Raw genomic sequence first — 3573 nt, forward strand, 5'->3', positions numbered from 1 at the left:
CATATATGCATATCGTGTAATGATATATACATCGTGCGATATACTGCAAGACAAACTTGTTGACAAATTTGCATCTCCAGCTTTGCACAGGTATAAGAGCAGCTACGGAAGTGACGAAGGACGGGAAGAAAAACGCAAGTCCCGGCTTCGTCAGGTATTCCGTTCGCACGATGAACGTTAGCGGCAGTAGTACGTTTGAGCAGATATTTCGCGAAATATTCTTTGCTTGCTGCATTAATTTTTTAGGATTATCCCTACGAAATGCGATAGCCTCGTAATTTTCTTACGTTTTACATCGGTCCTCTGGATTTCTTGCATATGCAGCAATAACGAAGCATTTGCGAACTCTACGCGTTTGCATATATTTTTTATTATAATAAATGTAATACATATATATTCTTACACTGTACATACTTTTTATTAATATATATGTTGTTTCTCTTATTGACAGTACAAAGACATAAAAGTTTTTAAGAACATTTCCTTGAATGTTTTTCAAATACGCAAGAATTATTTAATTATCTTGTGTTTAATATCGATTTTTTCTACTGTATACTCATAGATGAAATTTATTGCGAGAATGAGATTTTTCCCGACATATCTCTAAAATTTGTCGCATTTTTTTTCTTTGTCGAAATGACATGGATTTTGTTCCCATCCGTGAGGCATCTCTCATTCAGGCTGATGGACAATTTTCCGTGAGCCATAAGTGCTGCCTCGCTTCTGTGCTTTTTATGATGTCACATCCAATAGACGTCTATGATTGGTCAATAGCGCGACCCCCTGTATAAATGACCGTCCCGTGATCCCGACAATTCTGATATTATCGGTGCCTTGCAGCTATTGCTATCGAAAAAGATTTGATTTATTATTACCAGTGGCAATTTTCCACTGCAAAAACAAGGAAACCCGTACTTACAGACAAACGGAGAAACGTTTACTAGAAAAACATTTATAGAATTCAGATAGTTTGATGTTACATTATAATATACAAAATGTACAAACCGTCTCCTTTTCATAGCATTAGATTAAAAGGAGAATGTTAAAAAAGGGCCAATTTTTACTCAAAAAGACGTAAGTAAAAGAAATAGTGTTTTTTGTAAATTTTTACTTGTTAGGTACGATAAAATTATCGGAGAGTTTATAGGATTTAGAAAACATCTTGAAAATTGAGTAAGAATATTAAAATTTGAATGAATATTTGAATGAATACATCATGTTTGTACTTAATTTTCAAGATGTTTCTCAAACGTTATAAATTTTTAAATAATCGTATCTAGGAGGTTAAAATTTACAAAAAACACTATTTCTTGTAATATATAAAAATTAATAGATAATAAAGGGACCATAGAAGTCGGTGCAAAAATCAATGCGCAAATTCAATAAGAATCGTTATTTTATTTTAGTTTAAACGACATAAGTGTTAAGTCATAATAATCGTTTAAACATCAAGTGACCGTATGTTTCGGCCCCATATTTTGAGCCATCATCAATAAGGCGAATCAATAAAGCGAAATATCAATTATTCAAACAATACTGTAATTAACATTTAAGCATCTTGTCTCAAAATAAATTTATTATACGTTTGTGGTCCATTAAGCAGTGCTAAAAAATTTCTTAACTATTACCTATTTGTTATTACAGTTACAAAATTGATTGACGATATCATATAAAATATCATAACTCATATCTGCTCGCAAGAGACAAAGTTAGTGTTAAATCATAATTAAAAATCGTAATAATTTTCATTAATTTTTTATAAATTTACGTTGCATTCTAGATATAACTAATATATGCAGGGTGTCCCAAAATAATCTCCAAATAGTTCATTGGTAGACAGAGCGAACTAAACTGAGTCAAAAAGTTCTCTATCATTTTGTAATTTTCGCAATAGTTAACGAAATATTAATTACTAAAAATTGTCGAATATTGGTTTTCAATAACTTTTTACTCAAATTCTGTCAACTTTACAGAAAAACAGTAAGAAACAAAAATTGTTTATTTTTTTTCATAGAGCTCTAAAACAAATTTTAGAATTTTTTATCAATTTTTTAATACTGCATTTATTTTATTTAATTATTTTTACTTGAGAAAATACAGTATTAAAAAATTTTAAAAAAATTTTCAGAACTTTATAAGAAGAAAATAAACAATTTTTGTCTCTTGCTGTTTTTCTGTAAAGTTTATAGTATTTAAGTAAAAAATTATTGAAAACCAATATTCAGCGACTTTTAGTAATTAACATTTTGTTAACTATTGCGAAAATGAGGACTTTTCATTTGTTGATTCAGTTTAGTCTGTTCTATCTATACGCTTTGTCAAAAAAAACTTACCGGACATCTTGTATATATAAATTAATAGGTATAATTAAATGATTGAAAATTAAATGTAAAAGTAAAACATGTCACTACTGCTTGACGTCCAAAGTTGAGAACTATTTCTTTTACTTACCTTTTTGGGCCAAATCGGCTCTTTTTTAATACCTTCTTTTATTAATCTTTCGCAAAGTTTATATATATATTTTTCGTAGAAATTTTAATCTCGCTGCTTTTAACAGAATTATTTTTCTTTCAATTTAAAAAACATTTTTGTCATTCAAGAAACCTTTCACATATGTATAACCTTTAATGGATTTTTATTGGAAATATAAATGAAATTTTATTATGGAAATAATCGGGGGATAAACACAGTTATGTTATCAATCCCTCGTGTATTTCAAACTTTTATCGTGATTACGTATATACGACCACGCGACGATCGCGAGTAGTCATATTTGCATTACCAGCGCAATTTCAGATGTATCCGGTGATTTATCGTCGATAGATGGCAAAGTGGAACTTTTAAATCGATCGTTCGCAGGTCATTATTGTGACCCAGTAGACGATTGGAGAAAATTGATAGGTTTCGTCACGGAACAAGTTCCTTCCAAGGGTTCTTTGCAAAGTAATCGAAGGTTACCACGGCCAAATATTAATTGCTCGACTCAGAGGTTTTTGCTTAACGGCTGGTCCTCGGAGAAAGGTCGGGGACAATAATTTAGGAGTAGAATGTTGTAAATTTCAAGTTAAAGTCTAACTAGGAAGGAATTTACGTTCGCGGAATACCTTTCCTTCGCCTCAACTCTTACTCTCATTTTTCGCCGCTTCTTTCATTTTCTCTCTGCGTACAGCAGTAAAAAAAACGCCAAGCGAGAGCGCATACAAATGTGGATTTAAAGATTCAGTACTTCGTAAAGAGCGCTACGCAATTATTCCGTTCGTATTCAGTACTTTCCTTTGCGCGTATTTATAAAATGTTGTAATTTTTTGTTCTTGCAATATAATTACTATCGGCTCGCAGTTTTTGGTAAGGTTTATTTTATTTCATAAAACGAAGATTATGAATTTATATTACACGTTAACTATTCTCTCTCCCCCCCCCTCTCTTTCTCCCGCCCCTCCTCTCCCCTCTCTCTCCTCCTCTTCTTCTCCCTTTCCCTCTTTTTCGTATGTCGTTAAACAAAGACTAAAACGTTTCTTCTATTTGCACTTAACATAATAAGAAACTGTAAGAAATAATAAGAAATAATAAGAA

The sequence above is a fragment of the Trachymyrmex septentrionalis genome, unplaced genomic scaffold (genome assembly GCF_001594115.1).
Source record: "Trachymyrmex septentrionalis isolate Tsep2-gDNA-1 unplaced genomic scaffold, Tsep1.0 scaffold108, whole genome shotgun sequence".
Classification (NCBI taxonomy): domain Eukaryota; kingdom Metazoa; phylum Arthropoda; class Insecta; order Hymenoptera; family Formicidae; genus Trachymyrmex; species Trachymyrmex septentrionalis.